The following is a 20,965-nucleotide window of genomic DNA, read 5'->3' as shown; positions in this document are numbered from 1 at the left end:
ATCGGGCGATCAGGTCAGGATAAGGGGCAAGAATCTTTCGGTTATACATAGGGAGATGGATCCAAATAAGTGGAGAGGGATCTTGCCATAAAAGTCCCGTGGGGGAGAATTCAGTGGGAAAGATGAGAAGGTAGAGAGGAAGGTGGGGAGAAAAATATCCAATGTTCTGTGTAGCTATAGCTTGCTCTACTTTCTTAAGGGAAGCTTCGCCTGCTGGGGTCAGGGAACGAGGAGAGGAGGGGTCAGCATCTCCTCGAAGGATGTCTTCCAGAGGGCGAAGGTCTGCTTTGGAAAGTTGCAAATAGGGGCGTAGCCAATTAATGTCCCCTAGAAGTTTCTGGAAATCATTAAGGGTTTTGAGAGTAGAGCGTGTGAGTGAAACCTTCTGTGAAAATAAAAAGTCAAGCTCAAGACAAAATCCCAGGAAGGTGAAGGGATACTGAGTCTGGACCTTGTCAGGGGCTATTCTGAAGCCTCGGGCCTGAAGTGCACATATGATGGTCTGAGCTATGGTTTGTGTTAAGGGGGAGGATGAAGCTGCTATCAAAAGGTCATCCATATAATGAATGATGTAAGCTGAAGGGTATTGTGTCCTTACAGGGTCAATGGACTGAGCTACAAATTTCTGACATAAGGTGGGGGAGTTAGCCATTCCCTGGGGGAGGTCACACCATTGGAACCGAGGGTTGGGCCCAATGTGATTAACTACGGGAATGGAAAATGCGAAGCGGGGACTGTTGGCTGGGTCAAGGGGAATGGAAAAGAAACAATCCTTGATGTCAATGACTATTTTACTAAAACCTTTTGGGATAGCAGTTGGAGATGGAAGGCCTGGTTGTAAAGCCCCCATGGGAAGCATAGTTTTATTGACCTCTCTTAGGTCCTGCAAGAGCCTCCATCCTCCAGATTTCTTTTTGATAACAAAAATGGGTGTGTTCCAGGGGGAGGTAGAAGGTTCAAGGTGGCCCAAGGAAAGTTGCTCCTGCACCAGCGTTATGGCAGCCTGAACCTTCTCCGATGTTAAAGGCCACTGATCAATCCAGACAGGGGAGTCAGATTTCCACATGATTTTATCAGCCTGGAGTGCAGGGGGATCAGTGACCCTTATAAAAAATTTTGTGAAAAACTTTGCAACCCCAGACCTTTCCTGTCCTTATGAGGTCGAAAGGAAATGGGATGGGGGAGGCCTTGTTCCCTTTTTCCAAGGCCCTTTCCTGGAAGGTATCCAGATTTTAACATCATGGTGGTGACAGGGTCACTAGGGCTAACCATGAGAAGTCGCATCTGGGTTAGGATGTCTCTGCCCCAGAGATTGACTGGAAGCCCTGCAACTACATATGGACGTGTGGTACCTCTATTGCCCTCAGTATCTTGCCAAGTAAGGACCTTAGAACTCTGCAGGGTGTCTTGGACTTGGCCTATTCCTGATAGATGGGTAGATGAAGGTTGAAGGGGCCAGGAGCGGGGCCAGTGAGCCTGAGAGATAACAGTGGAGCCTGCTCCTGTATCTAGTAATCCAGTGAAGGTTTTCCCTTCGATTTTCAACTGGAGAGTGGGCTGGGATTCAGTAAGTTGCTGCACCCAGTAAATATTGGAGGAGCCTGGGGAGGAGGGGTCCCGTGTGTGGGCAACTACAGGAAAATTGCCAATCATAGGGAAGGGGAGGGCTTGAGCTAAGCGTCTACCTGCAGGGATGGTAACAGGACCATGTGGGGATTCTATGATAATTTTTATTTCCCCTTTGTAATCATTATTAACAAGGGTAGGATGCACCACAACACCTTGCAGGGTGGTGAGTGCTCTGCCTATGACCAAGAAAAACATGCCAGGGGGTGGTGGTCCAAATTTGCCAGTAGGAAGGACTATTGGGCCCTCCTCTGGTGTCAGTATTCTGGTGGTGGAGGCACAGAGGTCCAAGCCTGCACTGCCTGCTGTGGCTCGAGTAAGGGAGCTGGACAGGGGCTCCCGAGGGAGCCCCACATCCCGTTTCCCTGTACCGGGGGAACTATCTGTCCATCAAAGGTGGTTCTGGATCGGCAGTCTCGGGCCCAGTGCCGGCCCTTCCTGCATTTCGGGCAAATACTAGGTGGTAGTTTAGGGGGGGCTACTATTGGTGCGGGAGTCTGCCTAGGATTTTGTCCTGATGGGCATTGACGTGCAAAATGGCCAAGTTGCCCACATTTAAAGCAGTTTTGGGGGGTGTTGGGGCGAGAAGCCTGCATGGCAGCCCCAATGGCTAAGGAGATGGACTTGTTTATTTTATGATCATAAGCATCAATATCATTACATAGACGGATCATCCCATCTAGATCAAGTTCTCTTGCCTTTCCTCTTAGGGCAGCCTTACAGGCAGAATTAGCATTTTCAATTGCCAAATGTCTCACCATCGGATTATCTGCTCCATCTTGTCCCAAGACCCTTTCGGCGGTTTCTAAAAGTTTTGCAACAAATTGAGCGTATGGCTCATTGGGTCCCTGGAGGATTTTTGAGAGGGGTGCTGTGACTGACCCAGCGGCTAGCTCAGTCGGTAGAGCATGAGACTCTTAATCTCAGGGTCGTGGGTTCGAGCCCCACGTTGGGCGCCAGATTTCTGAGTCCACCTCGGATGCAGCTGTGGGGTCCGGGGAACAGCCACCTAAAAGCCCATAGGGGGAGAGAGAGGAGACCGAGCACGGAAAAAGGACAGAGAGTCTGTCTGATAGCAGCAAAACTCGGCTTCGTTTATTGCAGGCGCAAGGCAAGAATATATACACTTAAGGTAACAGGGGGATGGTGGTGATTAAGGACGGTTTGTACCAGGAGGGAACATGAAGAATTGTCATGGTTTGTGGCCATTGGACTTAGCGACGCCAGTTTCCAAGAGATAACCTATTTGATCATGTTCTCAGAAACCCTTATCTCATTCCTGGTCATAAGTTTGTCTCCACACATAGTCTCTGATAATTATCTTATTTTTGGTCATAGGTTTTTTGCCCCATACATGGTCTCTGACAGTTATTCAGTCTAAAGTGTTACAGAAGATGACAATCCATCTTAATATAAAATTGTAGTGGAGTTCCCATGGATCAGGCTTCACCCTACTGTCTATATGGTCTCTGTATTAATGATTCTTGTGCCCTATTTATTATTATTATTATTAGGTTTTTAAATTAATTTATTGGTTCCATTAAAATTCTCAAGTGTCTGACCTTTCCTTCCCTCCTCTCCTCACACTAGAGAATACTTTTCATAAAATGCTTAGATTTGGAAGGATTCTTAAAACAAAATATAGAATGGCTGACTAGGAAAGAACTTTGGTATAGAAAGCTAAAAATGCTTAGCAATGGAAAGGACCTTTAAATTGAGATCACAATGTCAGAAATGGAAAGAACATTAGAATATTGACTACAAAATGTTTAGGAATGAATGGAATCTTGAAACATAGACCATAAAATGTCATCATTAGAAAGAACTTTGAAATATCTTTCTCAGAATGTTTAGTGATGAAAGGATTTGTCAAAAATGGAATATATAATGTCAGTGCTGGAAAGAAATTTACAAACTTGAGTTGGGGATTCTTAGCAATGGAAGGACTCTAACAAAATAGAATACTGAATATTAGAATTTGAAAGAACTTTGGAATATTTTTTATTCAATGATTAGTATTTGATGGAGTCCAAAAACAGAATATAGACTATCAGAACTGGGAAAAACTTTAGAATATAGAATGCTAAGGTATCTGAAAACATATACTATGGAATGTGAACAGATTTTCAAAATGAGAATATGGTATATCAGAAATGAAATGAACATTAGAATATCGACTATGGAATTTTTAAGAATGGATGGAGCCTTAAAGCATGTCTTTAAATGTCAGAACAGGAAAGAACTTTAGAATACGGTTCTCAGGATGTTTAACAAAGCAAAGACTTAAAATATAGACTGGAGAATATCAGAGCTGGAAATAAGTTTAGAATATTGAGTATAGAATGCCTGGCAATGGAAGAGTGTGAAAAATATAAAACATAGAATCTGAGAATTAAAAAAAAATTAAAATAAAATTTTAGATGTTGTAAAAATCTATTATAAATTGTAAAAATATGGTCAGAATTAGAAAGAACTTCTCCACAATTCTCCCATTATTCAAGGGTTGATTGGCATATTGGTCTCTCAGCAGTCATCTTGATTGATCCTTCCACCAATGTCACCCAGTCCATTGCTCAGCTTGTCCCTAAAGCCTTGCTTGAGCTTGGTAGATCCTGTAAGAGCCTGGTCCTAGGCCATGGTCACCAAGACCACCATCTCCCCACCTTCCCCTCCCATAATAACTATTGTGCAGATTAGTCTGTGACACACTCCCATGGCCTCAGTGAGCATCTCTCTGCTGAGGATTCTCCTATATACTTATGGTGCCTCATCTCCTCCCCTGATCATCAGTCTTGCACCTCCAACTGCATCTTCTTGGTACCCTAAATATCCCACTGGCTTTGAGGCCTAGTTTCCCTGGCCAGAGGCTGTGCACAGAGATCTCTCCCCATGTTGGGGTACCTGCTCCCTTTTCTGAACTCTTCTGATCCCTGAAGCCCTCTCTGAGCCATGCAACCTCACTAATGGACACCTCCCTGCCTCTGAGAGCAGGAATGAGAAAGCAGGCCAATGGAGCAGCAGATGGAGACCCTGCCCTGCCCTGCCCTGCCCTGCCCTGGAAAGCTCCTGGGCCTGGCAAGTGTCAGAGATAGACTGAGGTAGGTAGACTGGCCCAGGACATGGGGTAGCTTGTGGCAGTGCTTTAGGCAGGGCTGGTTGCAGAGCAGGCCCATTGTCTGGGGGGGCAGGAGGAGGTAGTGGAGCGCTCTCTAGGTGAAGAAGACCAGACCTTAGCTGTCTGTCTCACAGTGTGAGTGACCATAGCCCTGGGGGGTGTCAAAGCTGATGTGAGGCTTCTCCATCTGCAACTCTTCTGGTTATCTTACCATTTCTGCCTTCCCCTCTGATTCCTCCCCCTGGTCTCCACTTAAGTGTCTGCATTCCCTTGGAAGAGGGAAGATTTGTCCATGAGAAAGAAAGACTGGTTGCTCTTAATGAGTTCTATTGGCTTCTGGGGATCAGATGAAGGCCTTGACGGCACAACCATGGCCTGGAAGGACTGGGTACCAGAAGAGGATTATGGCAGGAGCTCAGAGGAGTTCCATAGAGGTTTTATATAATTATAGGGTTAGGTGTTCTGACAGCCACTGGCCTAACCTATTCTTTGTTCTCTTTTTGTTGCAGGTAGGAGTCTGGATTCTCCTGGGGCTCTCCTCAGAGTCCCTGTTCTGCATATGTTCTGCAACAGAGAATTTAAGGTGTTGATGAAGTTCCAGAACAGAAGAATGTATATTGTTAAAGTTATAGCAAATAAAAAGGAATAAAAAAAAGTTTGTGAAGTTAACTGACCATCACCATCCTTTTCCTACAACAGGGCCTCTGGGATACCCCTCCTGTGAGCCAGGCACTGTGCTTCATGTCCTTCTAGCAGTGTGTCTGCTCCTCAGCTGTTTCCTCCATACATAATGGGAGTGCTAGTTTACCCCAGGAGCTACTGACAAAACAAAAAGCTACTAAAGCTACTAGCAGTCTCATTATTTAATTTTAAGTATTACAATATGGTGACCATAAAGGTTTGACAAGTATTCTCATTTTCTTCAGTTTTTTTTTCACTTTTTACCCTCTCTAAATATTTTTTTGCCAGAATCACCCTTGCTTTTAGTAGACTTAACATGTAGATATACCAAATATCAACACAGTTCATACAGTACATAGTGCAGTAGTCATATGGCATTTTCTACAGGAAATAGTTTTGTAAAAATGAAGCACATGCCTAGGAAGAATACCTGAACTCAAATTATTTGGATCTCTCTTTGTAATGTCAATACAAATGAACATTTACACAATGGAGAAAAGGAAGGTGTGTTTGACCAGTTTTCTCTTAAGCCGTGCAATGTGGAGGTTACTCTAAAAACAATACTCATTAGATATAGCATGTAAGACATGGGAATCAGTAGGAAACATGTAAATTCAAGATAAAATGAAATTTACTGTTGTTCCTAAGCTTTTAGAATTGGGGTTTCATTTGTATGCTAAAAATACACTTCTTAAGATGTAAAACATGTGCCTTAAATTAAGTGTTTGCTTTTATCCATTCAGGGTTTTTGGACATATAACCTCTATGGTTTATTCCCTAAATCAATTTAAATTTCCTCATAAATGTAATCTTGGGAAGAAGAAGTATGGAAAAAAGGACATTTTAATGATCTTATTTGGAACATATAAAAATTGAAGCAACAGCAGACTTAATAAGATAGGAAAAAATTTCTTATCTTCTAATGAACCAGTTAGGAAACCTGGTAAGAACTTTAGCGATTATATAATACTGAAATACTCATTTGAATGAATATCAGGTAAAATAAAAATAGTGTTACTTGTGGATCATACCTGCAATGTTTTAATTGATGACTATTATTTGTAATTGGTTTTAAATATTATGATAATTTTGGCATCAATGACAAATTCCTTGAAATGGACTAATCTGAAGTTGGAGATAAATCAAGAATCTTGAATAAATCTATGGGTAAAGTGGAATCAGTCCAATCAAATTTTGGCAAATGAACATGTGGATTTAAGAGTTGGAAATATCAAACACACCTTCCAAAACAATATGGTTCTGTCTTTGGCAAAACTATATGACATCAGGCTGACTCCCAGTTGCATAATTTTGCTATAACAAGAAAATAGAATAGTTAGCCTGCAATATTAGCTTTTATATATAATAAAAATCCACAGGGTTCTCATCTACACCGTCTCTCTTAAAGTATACACACTGTCAAAAACACTTATTTCTGAAAAGAAACAAAACCCATCAAGGAATTTTAAAAAATGAAAGACAAACTCAAAGATGTGCAAACTCTACATAATAATACTGTTGGCTATGCAGATGGTGTCTTTGCTATGTACCCAACATGGGTCAGACTTGGGGGATGCATGAATTGAAAAATGATTAGGCACAGGCAACTCCTTTTGTCATCTTCCAGTTCATGTCACTTTCCAAAATAAAACATTTTAAAGTCAAAACCATTATCTTATATAATAGACAAAAACAGAAGATAATGGACACGAAATCACATGTTGTTTCTAACTGCCTTATATCAGATACATACTAAGCAATTGCTATCAGAAATAAAAAGAAATCCATAGAACTTAACATTTAGAAAGACTTTGCATAACATCCTCTTTCTCATCAAAATTGGCCCTTATTTATTTATGGGTTTAATAATATTATCTTTTTAAAATTTCACAGCATCAAGGGCTAAATACTTATGGTAAAGAGCAAAAAAAAAACATTTTCTAAGAAAATGTGTGTAAAATTATTCATTTTACATGAGGCTAATTTTGTAATAGGAATGTGGAGTCAGAAATCAATTCCTATAAAATGTCATATAATATTTCTTAATTTGAGCTACTTTTAAAAGGCAAGAGGCTTCAAAAGTTTATTTAGTGATAATTGTATAGCTGACCAAATAGTTAAATCTTTGTTCAGGTGCTCATTTTGAAATTCTGAAGTAATAGGATTTAGACTATATTGTAATCGTTTGTCTCCTCTTTATATTTCTGGAGTTAAATGGAGTGTTGTACAGAAGACAGCACAATTTGGAATTCAAAACATAGATATAAAATTTAACTAAAAGAATATGATTTCCTGTTAAAGGTCTTTACTAAGTTTCTAGAAAAATGTCTTATTATAAAGGGTAGCTTGCATAAGAAGGAAGGTTCTTATAGTTTAATCTATGCCCCAAATTAATTCATACATTATATTTTTCCTTTCAAAATGATAGTTTTACTATATCCATCTTAAGATAAAAAAATTTCCATGTTCAATTTATTAAAAAAAAACACACACCAAAATCATATACACAATGGGAAGCCTTTAAACCAATGTGCTACAGGGTTTCTTCTTGAATAATAAAATGAATAATTTCAAGAAAATAAAACTGGCACTCTGTAGTTTAAACGCTATTCTGAGCCCTTCAGGTAGGTTAATACCTTACTGACATAAATCACATGTGACTGGAAAACTGGATGATCCTTCCAATTATGTGGTAGGGTTATTATGAGAAATCACCTTTGGGGAGGATGTCTAGTTTAAGATTACACTTCTCTCCTCATTCTATCTCCATTCAATAATGCAAATGCCTGTGGAATCAGACAATGGGACTAACTTTTAAGCCCAGTTAGAAACGTCCATGCTTTTCTTTCAACAAAAACAAGCCCTGTCCCCAAGTGTCTGGTAAGTATGAATACTCAGCCTTTGTGTCTCCTGCAGAAAATGATGTTCCCCATACAGTACTAAGAATTGCAAGTTTAGTGTTGAAAATAACAATAAAAACATTGACAATAACCCTTCCCCCCATTACATTATTATAATTACAGTTCTTCCACTCGTGGTTTGAGAGAAAGTGGGGCTACATATGGGTGGAGGATGAGAAGCGTTCTTAAAGTGGGCTGCTGGTATAATCCCTAGAATGTGAAAATTTCTTTATATCCACAGTTCAAACCCAGCTCCTTATAATGTAACTCTTAAGAAATGTTTTACTTTTTTCTTTAAAGAATATCTAAAAAATGTGATCCCCCCCCTTCAAAATTAGTAGAAAGTTAAAAGAAATGCAAACTAGTAGCTACAATCTATCCTAAGCACAGCACCACCAGAAGTCTCACACACACTATTTGGTGTTTCATGTTGTTTTTCCTTTCACTCTTTAAGGCAATGGTTTCCACAGGTCAGTTCAGAGAAAAGAAGCATGGTCCATGGCAGTTCATGTTGCAACTCCAATGTTTCACTTTCGGAACACTACTCATTGGGAGGCCATTCCCTGAAATTAGTGCTTTGTGTTTGTTCAGTTCCCCAAAGTCTAGAGGTTGAGCCCGAAGGCTCTGTCCTGGCACACATTTGTAGAGCTGGCACACGTTCATCAGGTCCTTCTTCCTCGCTTGTGAGCCACTGTCTTCTTTTTTAGGCTTTTAACCTGTCTTTATTCAAAAGTCATCAAGTTGGTAGGAACCTGTTGTCTGTTGCTTTGTCAGGCTGCGCTCAAATGTTTGAACCACAGCATTGCATTCATTCTATTACCAGCTTGAAACTTGTACAAGTTTCCTTTTTCAGAGTCTGTCAGCAAGAAGAGATCTGGGTGTTCAGGATCATCGGCCATCATCACCATCTGTCCTATGACAGATACATTCTTATTTGATGTAGATTTGAAATGCTTTCTTTCTGTAGCCTTTAGGGACTTGGCAGCATAGTAAAAAAGTTGCATCCCACACAAAGCCGCCCAATATTTTGTCCAAGATGCTACTGTCGGCTTTTTGCCTTCTTTTAAAATATAGTTTTCCTCCTGAGAACACCTTGAATAGTAACTGTTCCTGGATATAGATGTACAGCCAAATCTTCTAACTCTGCAGAACTTTCAAAGGCAGGCCACGAGGTTTCTTCACTAAGCTCAGACCCATCACTGCTACCTATTGATATTCCACTAGACAAAATAGAGCTTTCCGCCTGTCCTCAGGATGGTGCATGGGGCTCCATGACACCGTCATCCAGTAGATGTCTTGGCCCTGCATTGGGGAATGTTGCACTCTAAAATCCTGCTGTGTTCACTTTATGAATGAAATTATAACCAAGGCTATGGCACTTCCTGTGTCCATGTGGTATCAGATTCCTAGGTGATGGAGGTGTTTGTGGTAGTGTAAACCTTAACATTTCTTAGACTTACGAATGTTGGAAATTTCCCCATTGGGAAATTTCATACTTGAAAAAATTTCCTACTGAAAGTAAGAACTCTATTGGAATATGAAACTCCTTGGCATGGGAGGATCCTTCTCCTCCCTACTTAAGACTACTTTAGGACAGAAACCTTTTGCTAACAATGGAAAGGGCTTTGACCTATGCTTAAGCATAGAACAGGAAGTTCTTTGAGGCATGATTGATTTTAGAATTGATACAATAGAGATACTTGGAATGACAGAACCAGGTCTTAGAAACTACAATCTCCACCCTAACTCAGAGTAACAGGATTTAGGAAGGGCTGCAGCAAAGATCAAGATTTAATTATTTGAGAATATGACCTTCAACAGACATGTGCAAAGGAGACAGACCTCTGGGCGGTCCTGGGTTAAGCTAGAGCCACCATTGGCACAGGGGAGACATCAACAGTGATTGGTAGATGTGAGAACTGAGGGGAGGGAACTTAGATTGTTTGCTTAAAGATAGGGAAGTGGATGCTCTGAAGAGAGATGCTCTGAAGGAGGTCTGAGAGGAGAGAGGTCCTGGAGGGAGAGCTCCTGGAGAGGTCTTGAAGGAGGCTGTGGAAGGAGAACTCAGGAGGAGTCAGGAGGAGAATTCTCTGAAAACATTTCTTGAAAGGAGGTTCTCTTGAAGGTGGAGCCTGAGGTTGGCATGAGAAGCCTTACCTAGAGAGATCTTGGTTGAGTGATAAAACCAACTGACTGATTTATCTCTTAGGACTGAGGTCTAGGCCTTATTGACTTGAGGCCCTTCATTCTTATTCCTTTCTTACTTTCTCTCTTTTTCTATTGATTAATCAGTGTATTATAAATTAAATTTCTCTATAAAACCCAGTTGGCTTGGGCATATTCATAAATTGGGAATATATTCCCTGGCAACCATCTTATATTTATATAAAACCAAGACACAGTAGAAAACATATTTCAGCGGTCATAATTGTTATATATTTCCCTTGCTCCCAAACATTTTAATTATCACAGTTTATGGCTCCCACTCTCTTATCTACAACTATTTAACGCTCAAAACTATTTAAAATCTAACAGTAGCAAGGCTCCTTCTGCTGCTGTGTTTTTTCTTCCACCTTGAGGAGATGTTCCTACTTCTGGACCTACTAAATCTTCTCTGGAAGCAGCATAACGTGATGTGCTTGTCCCTGGCTCTATCTTTAATGAAGCTTGTAATTATCTTCCACAAATTTTTGTAGTTCTTCTATATACTGAACGGAGTTCAGATATTTCTGGACATGAGGCAACATGGAAATATCATATTCACAAGACTGCTGTAAGAGATTATGTGAAGGATATTATTCATTAAATTTGATCTCTGCTCATTTTCTAGAATGCTTCCAGTTGATGGATATGCAGAATCAGTATAAGTCAGATCTGATAGATAGATGCCTAAATATGGAATGCAAGGTGTCATCTTCAAACTACTAATATAGTCTCTAAGTCTTTTGTAATTATCATCTTTACTCATTACATATTCCTATTTTTCAAAAGTAGTTTTATCTTTTTGACTCAATAATGCCCACGTTTTAGTTAGCCTGAAGATGGGGGCACTTTGTAAACCAGACACCACTGCCATAAGTGCATGGAGGTTTCATACAATTCATACAATTTCATAAAATTCATACAATTTCTTAGCAGTTTTAATATAGTGACTCAAAACTTCTGCTCTTATTTTTAATGTCTGTGTATGAAGGATCTCTCTAACCATCCAAAAGCTTACATGATTAAAGGATAAAGAGCGCACTGACTTAGTGGAGAAATAGAGAAGTGAAAATACGCATTAATTGAAAAAGTCAAAAAAGCAATTGCAAGACAGGGAGAGGTCATGGCCCCTTTACAGGAATCCATGAAGCAGCCACTAACATATTATTATTGTCAAAAGGTGGGTAATGTAATTATGAATTGTAGGAAGAGGAATCAAAAAATAGAAATAGAAGCTTGAGGAATAACAATAATAGGAACTCATATAAGAATAGTAATTTGAATGAGGCAAATCACAACTCACACCAAAACATCCAATGTGGGATTTGTCCTCACTGTAGTCAATTCAGCAACGCCCCCCCCCTCAGTATGGGGGACCCAAGAGGCATGAACAAAGGAATCTAGATGAATGATGGTACTTAGGATGGGAAGGGACCTCAAAGAGTCTGGAAGTGAATTTTAAGCTTTTTCATACCCCATTGCCTTATTGATGCTAACTGTTTCAGTCTGTTCCTCTCCCCATAGTGAAGGAGTCTCTGCAATGCAATTTTAAATACAGGGTGTGTGTAATTTCCTGTTGAAAACTCCAACAGCGATCAAAATTGGAGAAAAGGACTCACATTGCTCACATGTAAAATGGGTACCTTCCATTGACACTGATCCTGTCATATATATTGTATTTGCTGATTGTTTAAGATTCAATCTTGTTTTTTAAATTGACATATTAATTTAATCTAAAATATTCAGTTACACTATGTCACTTTCAGTTACTGTGCTTTGGCTATTAGAAATATTTTCTGTTATATTATATTCATTTGTATCCTCCTCCTATGACTGGACTGAAGATAATACCATTATAAAAGTCCATAGACAAGTTGGAAAAACTCTTCAGTGGCCAAGCCATAGGTCCTTATGGATGATGGGCTTGTCACCAGATCTGTTGAAGCTCTGTTTTGTACTGGAAAACAATTTCAGTCCACAGTAATGTTAGATTTAAAAATAGTGGAAGGCCATAAACTGTGGCATTTAAAAGAGTTGGAGCCATAAACTATAAGAGTTAAAATGGTTGAAGATATAAATTGTAGTGATTAAAATAGTGGAAGATATAAATTATAGTAGATATAAGAGTGGGTGAGCAAATTTGTGACCGCAGGAAATATGTTTTCACTACAGTGTCTTTTTTTAAATAAATATTTAAGGTGGTTGCCAGGGAAATATTCCCAATTATGAATATACCCAAGTCAACTGGGTTTTATAGAGACTTTAATTAATAATACAATGAGGAATTAAAGAGAGAGAGAAAGAGTAAGAAAGGAATAAAGTTGAAGGGCCTTAAGCCAACATGGCCTAGACCTGACTCTTAAGAGAGAGAGATCAGTCAGTCTTTCATCACTCACCACAAGATCTGTCCAAACAAGGAATCTAGTGACACCAGGCCAGCTCCATCTCAGCTGCCTTCATCAGCTCAATCTTCAATCTGTAATGTTTCAGACTGTATTCCTTGAGCTCCTATCTGAGCTCCTATTTAAAGGGCAATTTCTCCTATGTCACCTCCCCTAAGTTCTTCCATCTACCGATCACAGTAGATATTTTCCAAAGGACTGACCATTCTTAATTCACATTTTGTTATCACTTCCTTAATTCACATCTTGCTCTCACCTTTTCTGGGTAGACTAAAACTTCTGAGTAATTCACATCAGGAAAGCTCTGAGTAAGTTTTCACCTCTTTGCTCCTTGTAAGTTCACAAGTTGCCTGACCTTTATAGGTACTTAGCACCCCTTTCTAAAAATAGGCATGGCTTAAAGAACTTTTTGCCTCATTATAAGTATGGGTTTAAGTACTTTCATTGTTCAGAAAAGAGTTCACAACTTTATCTTCCCCTAGAGCAGACCCAAGTAGGTGAAGTAGAGTTCTCACATTCCTGCTTTAAGTAGAGTTCACTGCCCAAATGGGGAATGGTCTTAATCCAATCTTATAAAGTAGGGTCTGGGAAATTTTAAGGTTTACAATCCCCCCTGAATGATCATTGGGAGACTAGTCTCCCCATTGATCATTTAACATAATCATTTTGTAATTCTAAATGCACTTCTAACTATGGATATATACAATATTCAATTTTCTAAGAGGAAATTAGAGTAGTAAGGGAGGAAATAGAAAAGAAAAGAAAGCAAAACCAATGTTTTGCTGGGCGCATTGACAGAAAGCCAAATCAGGGGCAGTCCCTTTTGGCATAAATGTGTACATTTACAATAAATGTTCGATCAAAGTTCAGTTCTATCCAAAGTTCATTCTTGATCTTCTTGATATAGTGTGGATTTTCTGGCATCTTTCTGCAACAATTCATTCTCTGGATATAGAAGTTTCAAGCTTCTTTCTTGAAGATATTTTCTTGAACAAAATCAAAATCTTAGATTTTTATAAAAGTACAATCTCAAAGAAAAAATCAAAATTCTTGGATTTTAAATTAAAATACAATCCCCCCCCCCCAAAGTAGGTGTTAAAAAACATCCAGTTCAGCTCAGGATGCAATCTTGAGTTACGGGGGTGTATGAGTCAGTTATCAGAAGAAGAGAAAAATAACCAAAAAACATAAGAAAAAAATTCAAAATAGGCCCTTGTATAGGTCCAATTTAAAGTAATTTCTATCCCACAAGTCTGTAGAACAGAATGCAGTAATATTTCACTTAGCCATTTGTAGCCAAGACTACAGGAAGTTGCCATAATATAAGAAGAAAAGTAACTAGAATTCTATTTTGATAGGGAAGTGTCATTCCCTCATCTGACTTCTGACATTCTTAGGGATATAGGGAACCAGCATGATAGTCACATTTTGTACTTGTATGAGTACTTCACAAAGAGTGTAGATACAAGGAAGTCCTACGACTTAACATATGTCAAGCGTTGCAACCTCAAGTCTCACATTAGTATTTCATGTGTGCTCTTTTTTGGCACTATTAAGGTTAAGTCTGTGCTCCTTTTTTAAATCCCTTTTTCTGCAATCAAATACAAACATTAATCACAGTCCCATAATATTTTATCAATAAATGGCAGGTCCCCATAGTTTAAAGCTTTGGGGGTATGCATTGATATTATAGCAAGTATATATATATATATATATATATATATATATATATATATATATATATATATATATATATATAAACTTGTATTACTGCAGAAAAAAATTATATGTACCTTTTGTACAAGAAATGAGAAAAAATCAAATATTCTAATCAAAATAAAGAAAAGCAATAATAAAAATTAAGGAAAAATCAGTAATTCAATGTGTTTTCAAAAAACAGCATTCATTTGTCTATGGATTATTATCTCCAATGCATGTGATAGGGTACAGTCAATCAGTCTCAGCAGAAGATGCTTTCTTCACATGTGAGCAGTGAATCCAAGAGTCCTTTTCTCTAATCTTTATAGATGTTGGAGTAGTTAACAATATTTGGAATGGTCCTTCTCATGAAGACTGAGTTGCTCCAGTATGCTTGAAATTCTTAATATACACTTTATCTCCTGGGTTGAGGTCATGCAGAGAAAAATCTAGTGGTCCGGCTTGTACTGCAGCTCCGGATTCATGAAGTTCATGTAGTTTGTGCTGTAACTCCTGTATATAGGAAGCAATAGTAGTATCTCCCCCTAATAGTGATGTATATGCAGGGGGAAAAGGTTTAGCCTGTATAGGTGGATGTCCAAAAAGCATCTCAAATGGTGAGATGTGTAGGTTTCCTCTAGGCCTGCTTCTAGGGCCAGAGGTAGGATTTCAGGCCATTTTAAATGTTTCTCAGTGCATAATTTTCCAATCATCGTTTTAAGTTATTTGTTCATCCTTTTCTACTATTTGGAGTGGAGAAAAAACTGAAAAACGTTAATTAATATCAACAAAATCAATGCAATCTAAGAAGAATCACCTTCATTATATTTGGGAAGTTCCTTGGGCACCCTTCTGAAGGGCACCTTTCCGACGGTCATTAGCACCTTGAGTATTTTTTGGACGAGCACCATTTCTCATATATTGTTGTTGAGTATTATCATTTTCTTCATTTGGAGCATTGTCATCATTTCCCCAATTCCTGTTTCTATAATTTTGGTTTCTAAAGTTCTTATTTCTATATTCATTATAGTTATTTCCATAATCATTATTATAATTTCTAAAATTTCTAAACTTCTGGTTTCTATGACCATTATCATTTCTATAGTTGTTCTGGTTTCTATGACCATTATCATCATTTCTATAGTTATTATTTCTAAAGCTATTATTAAACTGCATATTCCTTCCAATCATCTTAAGAAAGGTTCTACATTCCATCATTTTGTGGCCCTTCTTCTCACAGAAGTGGCAAGTTACTGCTTTATTTGTGAATTCCCACAAAGGGGCAATAGTCTCTCCCTTATTTTTCAATTGACTCTTTAACATTTCAATTTCTTTCTTTAAATCTTCTACTAATGTATTGCCTTCCTCAGGTCTTTTTACACGACCTTTATAAACATAGGTTGCTACTCTCCTCAGTTCTTCAAGGTCCATAGAGTCCCAATTAGAACAGCTAGTTCTAAAGTAGTCTTTTACCACTGAACAACAATTCTTAACAAATTGCCTATGTATTTGTCTAATGTCTCTTTCTCTAAATAAATCAAGGTCCATATATGTATTCCCTACGTCAATAAGTCTGTCCATAAATTGGGAGGGTGTTTCATCAATATCTTGTCAGGTTCGTTCAAATTTTGACCATTTTTCAGGTCTATCAGAGCAAGCTCTCATGGCTGTCAATAATGCTTCTCTGGCCTGGTTTAGTTTTGTGTGATCTAATTCAACATTTGGGTTCCAATGTGGATCTTCAGTTGGCCAATAATGTCCTCTTCTACCTCGCTTTTCATTAGCCAGAGAGACAATATTGTTTTTCTCTCTCTTTGTCAATAATGCTTCTAATAAATTCTCAACATCCAACCAAGTGGGGTCAAAAGTTCTGAATATGTTCTCTAATTTTTTTATAATTAATATTGGTTCATCCTCAAATGATGGCATATCTTCCTTCAATTTTTTTAAAACCTCAGGGCTAAAAGGTGTATGATGTCTCACAGATACTAAGTTTCCATTTTTATTAAAAGTGGGTACTTCCCTTAAAGGAAATAAGCTATCTAAATTATTCGGCACTCCTGTTTCTAGGCTTCTTGCTCCATTCTCAGTTGGCTAAGGAGGAGAAATAGAAGAGTTGGGCACACTAAAGGAAAGGGTTTGTTGTTGTCCCATAGTGCCAGAAATTAGAGGTAGGGTGTGAATTTAGGTTGGAATGTGAACTTAAAGTGGATTTTGTAGGGTGAGGAGGAGCCAAGGAAGAAGTGTGAAAAGATACAGAGGTATTTGGATTGGAGGAATCAGTAAGGTGTGAAGTAGAGGGATTAAGATCAGAAGTATGGGTAGGGTGTGAACTTAGAGTTGATTGTGTTGGGTTGGAAGCATGGGTGGGGTGTGTACTCAGAGTGGGTTGATTAGAATTAGAGTTTTCTGAGGCCAAGGGGGTAGGGGGAGGGGTAGGTTGGTTAGAAGCAGGGGGTTCTAGGGCCGAGTTGGCAGGAGTTGTGTCCAGAGTTTCTGATAATGTTCTTAATTCTCTTTTAATGCTTCTCATAAAAGCTACAATCTCTCCCTGACTTTCCTCTATAAGCTCAAGCTGAGTATTTAGTTGTGCATATTGTTGAGTAGAAGGAACACTTGGTTGGTTTGACTGAGAAGTGGGTTTTTTAAAGAAATACAATATTACAGCTATAATAATCAAAATCTCAAGGGGGAGTACTGTGTTGATTATATTTTGCCATAAATCCCATGGTATGAGAAATTTTAGAGAGAAAAAGAATGCAAATTTTACAAGGTTGGTCATGGAGCTGAATAGCCAGTTGTTAAGTATGTTGTGAACTGGCTGTAACCACATATCTCTAAAGTAAACACGTGGGGAGGACAAGGCCAAGAGCTTTTCTAGGTTTTTCTAGTCCTAATTTAGGCACTTGCTAGCCAGGACCTTAGGGCCCTGTTGCTAAGATCTAAAACAGCTTAATTTAAGGAAAATCAAAAAGGTTTTTTACTCACCCGTTCTTGCAGCTGTATTTTTGAAGCCAAGTTAAAAAAGAAAACAAAACTGACTTATAGAGCAAGTAATAAAGAGAGAAAGGGAAGAGATTTCACAGAAACTTTTTGAGGGTCTTTTTCACCAATTTCATGGTCAGCCTCCCTTGAGAGACCTCCTTAGAGATTCTTCTTCAAGAGATTCTTCTCAAGAGACCCTCCTTAGAGCCTGTCTCTCAAGAGCTTTTCCTTCTCAAGAGATCATTTCTCAAAAGATTCCTTTTTCTTACATAGGGGATTTTCTCCTATGTCACCTCCCCTAAGTTCTTCCATCTACCAATCACAGTAGACATTTTCCAAAGGACTGACCATTCTTAATTCACATTTTGTTATCACCTTCTTAATTCACATCTTGCTCTCACCTTTTCTGGGTAGACTAAAACTTCTGAGTAATTCACATCAGGAAAGCTCTAAGTTTTCACCTCTTTGCTCCTTGTAAGTTCACAAGTTGCCTGACCTTTATAGGTACTTAGCACCCCTTTCTAAAAATAGGCATGGCTTAAAGAACTTTTTGCCTCATTATAAGTGTGGGTTTAAGTACTCTCATTGTTCAGAAAAGAGTTCACAACTTTATCTTCCCCTAGAGCAGACCCAAGTAGGTGAAGTAGAGTTCTCACTTTCTTGCTTTAAGTAGAGTTCACTGCCCAAATGGGGAATGGTCTTAATCCAATCTTATAAAGTAGGGTCTGGGAAATTTTAAGGTTTACAGTAATGAGATGCTCCCACAGCTTGCAATACAAGGAGGTCACATGTTGCCTAAAGGGCTTTTTGCTCCTTTTGTTTTTGTTAATTGTCACATAGATGATTATGGATGGACTCAATCAAAATGGTTACAACTGACATCAGTGACCTTTGAAGAATAAAATGAGTTAAAAATCTCAATTGCTTTTAACAGGTCGTCAGAAGTGATTTTCAGATATCTAGGAGCACCACTACCTCTGACTGATAACTTACCTACCTTTGACTTGTGTGTAAGAAGAGGTAAGGGTCCATTGAGAATGTACATGGATCACAATGTGAATTGCAACAGCACTAGTTCATTCCCTACCTCCACATTTATCTGTACTAAAGTACAGTTTAAAAAATGCAATGGATGGAACATATAAATACCTGCCTTTTGTGGCTCTTACAATCTCATCCTGGAGGATGGAGGATTTCCCATGGGGCTTGGTGACCCCTGGATGTTTTTATACTTGTAACTCTTCAGCTTACTTTATATTTCCACCAGGATAGTATGGTATCTGTGCATGCGATGGCCAGAAATCTAGGTTCTTGATGGCATTCTAGACCCAAAAGGTCTTCAGCAGCAGTACAGAAGTTTTTCTGGGCTCTCCTGCCAAATTTTGGAATGATGGCAATAATACACTGTTGGAAATATCTCATCTAAGGCTGAAAGATTGGGTCAAGACACAGCTCAAGCCATCTCCCAAACTACTAAGGCCATTCATTGCCTATGGGAAGAGATTAACTATTTAGCAAAAGCAGTTTTACAAAATCGGCTGGCCCTTGACATGCTCACAGCCATATCAGGAAGCACATGTACCTTTATTAATCAGCCTTGTTGTTCTTATGTAAATAGATCTGGAGAAACTATGACAAATTTCCATAAGGTTCAAAGGATTTTAAATGACACACAAGTGGCTATTGAGACTCATGGGACTCCTAATGATAACTGGTGGAACCTTTCATGGCTGCAGAGAACTGATTTGCTTTCAGTTGTCTTCAAATGGGCTTTTATAATTTTAGGGATTGTGGTACTTCTTAGAATGTGCATTAGTTGTACTATTTTTTTAAAAAAGCTTTTACCTGGTGAAAAAAATTATGTACACTCACACTATGGATCGTGGCCATGTTAAAGAGGAAATAAATCTCATTTTTGAGGGAGAAAACTTTGTGTTGTGTCTCTGCTCGGCTGACACATTGTCACATGGAATGTGAACTATGAATTGCTGATTTATTTTTATTATGGCTTTTCTTTTTATTTGCAATAGGATATTTGAATTTTTTCTTCTAGTTTTTTGTACTTGAAGTTCATGGAATCAATGTTTTGGTTTTTTTATTTTGAAAGATAAGTTTACAATATCTATTAGTTCTAATATCAATGCATGCACAAAAGCTTTAGACTATGGAAACCTGCCATTTATTGTTAACTATTGGTAGAAGAGTTTTCTTAATTTCTCCCTCTGTCCCTTTAAGAGAAGCCGAAACATTTCTCAGTAAGAGTCAATTAACTGACAGCCTCTGTGAAAGGGAGTTGAAGGTTCTATTACTAAGGAGACCAAGGATGGAGATAAATAAAAGTGTCATTTGGAAGGGGGCTTTTGTCTCTGGGTTCCCTAGAGAGCAGGAGTCTGTCTCTGGGTCTCTGAGACTGGCAGTTGAGACTGACATTTGGGGATGGAGAAAATGAATTTAAGGCCTTAACAGCCTGCAAGGAGGTTGTAGTTAATTAATGCTTATTGATTAGCTAGATAGTGATTAAATTTTTAGATAGTGTAGGCAGAGTAGGCTGGGCCTGGCCCTGGTAGAAGAAACTGCCCTTGAAGGCAGATAGATTTAGGGTTTTTTAGAAATTTTAGTTAGGATTGGGATTTTAGGTATAGTTATAAGATTGTTCTCAGATTCCTCCTTTCTTTCTCCTATCTGAACTTTCCTCAAAATAAACTAATTGTTTTGTGTTTTATCAAACTGCTCTCCTGGCCTTGTTAAAACTCCTAACAAAAATTTTAACCTTTCACCGTATTTTGGGACTTTTACTAAATATTGTATCTGATTTCAGAAGGATCACAAAAAAGTCACTGCACAGTGCAAAGAAGCACAAGGTCAAAGAGACCACGAATCCCTGTGGAATTGATGAGAATCCATGCCAAGACTGAGGACTTGTTTTGTGGTTTGGAGAAGTGGCTATTTGACAACTTCAAATGAAGGACTTCCCTGTGCCAGATTTCCTACAAGTACCTTAGTTTGGCATTCATTTTGGCTCCCCTATCCCTGAGATTGAAGATAAAATCAGACCAGGGAATCCTACTTCCCTTTTACCTCAGAATCGAGTATCTTCTCTTTTTAGTATGGCAATTTTCTGTAGTCCTAGCTGCAAATGGGTAGTGCTGCATTTGTCCTGCAGGATTTTAGGACATAAATCACTTTAAGTGAGTCTTGCTGGTGAATAAAAAGGCCTGTTATGCATTTATTCTTTTTTACTCATAATTTTGGGGTGTATGGGGTCCTCAGGGAGGGGTAGTATCTCTGGTATGAAGGGCTTGTCGTGCCATCTTAGGGCAGCTCTCCAGCCTCTGACCATCACCTGACACCCAGCT

General features: G+C 38.7%; 1 non-coding gene and 2 pseudogenes across 1 annotated transcript; 1 reads left to right on the top strand and 2 right to left on the bottom strand.

Annotated features, from left to right (window-relative positions):
- The first annotated feature begins 2,506 nt into the window (after positions 1-2,506).
- Positions 2,507-2,582, top strand: TRNAK-CUU (transfer RNA lysine (anticodon CUU)). Its single transcript has one exon. It is a non-coding gene; the product is annotated as a tRNA-Lys (tRNA).
- Positions 2,583-9,092: 6,510 nt separating this feature from the next.
- Positions 9,093-9,769, bottom strand: LOC130456074 (ras-specific guanine nucleotide-releasing factor RalGPS2-like; annotated as a pseudogene).
- LOC130456075 (ras-specific guanine nucleotide-releasing factor RalGPS2-like) lies at positions 9,390-11,398 on the bottom strand (annotated as a pseudogene).
- Between the last annotated feature and the right edge of the window lie 9,567 nt (positions 11,399-20,965).

The sequence above is a fragment of the Monodelphis domestica genome, chromosome X (genome assembly GCF_027887165.1).
Source record: "Monodelphis domestica isolate mMonDom1 chromosome X, mMonDom1.pri, whole genome shotgun sequence".
Lineage (NCBI taxonomy): Eukaryota > Metazoa > Chordata > Mammalia > Didelphimorphia > Didelphidae > Monodelphis > Monodelphis domestica.
The sequence above is the reverse complement of the archived record's forward strand: the minus strand, read 5'-3'. Positions and strand labels throughout refer to the sequence as shown.